Source organism: Bufo gargarizans, chromosome 6, assembly GCF_014858855.1.
Source record: "Bufo gargarizans isolate SCDJY-AF-19 chromosome 6, ASM1485885v1, whole genome shotgun sequence".
Taxonomy (NCBI): domain Eukaryota; kingdom Metazoa; phylum Chordata; class Amphibia; order Anura; family Bufonidae; genus Bufo; species Bufo gargarizans.
In genome coordinates this window covers 12,941,481-12,942,466 of record NC_058085.1, presented here as the reverse complement: position 1 = coordinate 12,942,466, position 986 = coordinate 12,941,481, and the positions used below count along the sequence as shown (strand labels likewise).

The 986-nt window shown below is 40.2% G+C and overlaps 1 non-coding gene across 1 annotated transcript; it reads right to left on the bottom strand.

The window, feature by feature from the left end:
• Window positions 1-232: 232 nt before the first annotated feature.
• On the bottom strand, window positions 233-431 carry LOC122942751. The gene has a single exon (XR_006390689.1). It is a non-coding gene; the product is annotated as a U2 spliceosomal RNA (small nuclear RNA).
• Window positions 432-986: the final 555 nt, after the last annotated feature.

Below are 986 nucleotides of genomic sequence, written 5' to 3'. Positions count from 1 at the left end.
CTGGGTTGCTTGGTGCTGGAACAAACCCACACACAGGTGATGCAATTAACAGATTGACAGGCTAGATGCTGCAGCAGGGATGCAAAAAGCAGAACAGCAAAACCCTCACAGAGGAAGGAGAAGCTGGAGTGCAGGACTCCTGAGGCAGGGCACAGCAACATTCCACTTGCTTGCTGGAAGGATCCTTGACATCCATCACTCAATTTCATTCTGTTTTTTCATACTGGAATAGAAAGGGTGCAACGGTCCTGGAGGTACTGCAATACCAGGTCAAGGCGTGGAGTGGACAGAGCAAGCTCTTTTTCCATCTCCCTGTTCGAAAAATCCATTTAATATATGGTCCCCAGATAGGGGACGTATCAGATATTAAACTGATAAGAACAGATTTTTTTTTTAAGTTGATATTTACCCATCGAGGGGTAAAAATAGTTTATTAAAATCATAACAATATTACATTACATAAGAAATTATAAAACCGTTTTAACAGGTAACATAAAAATTACAGGTATTATAAAATCATATAACTGAGCCCCATTCCCTTTAAAACCACTTGTGGCACATATTTATATCAAATAAATAATAATTATACATTTCGTCTAAAACCATCTTTAAAACATTTTCCTCGGAAATAACATCATTTTTAAAAACTAAAATATTCTGGGCCAACCATAGAGCTACTTTGACTCAGTTCGTAATCTTCCATGCCATAGTCCTTTTGATTCTTGAAGGGCACTCCAGACACCCATAAAAGACACCGTCCATAGATAATGCCTTCAATCCTGTGATCTTCTTCATCAAGGGGAACATTTTATCCATATCTTTTGTGTAAAATAACAGTACCAAAATAAGTGCTAAACGTCCTCCTCCTCTCTGCATGCTCCCCTAGGACACTCCGCGGTGCTTGACAATCCTCTTCGGTGCTGGAATGCCCGGCATGGAAGACATTCATGAACGCAGCTCCAGGCCAGGTCCTTTTGTGAGTTAAA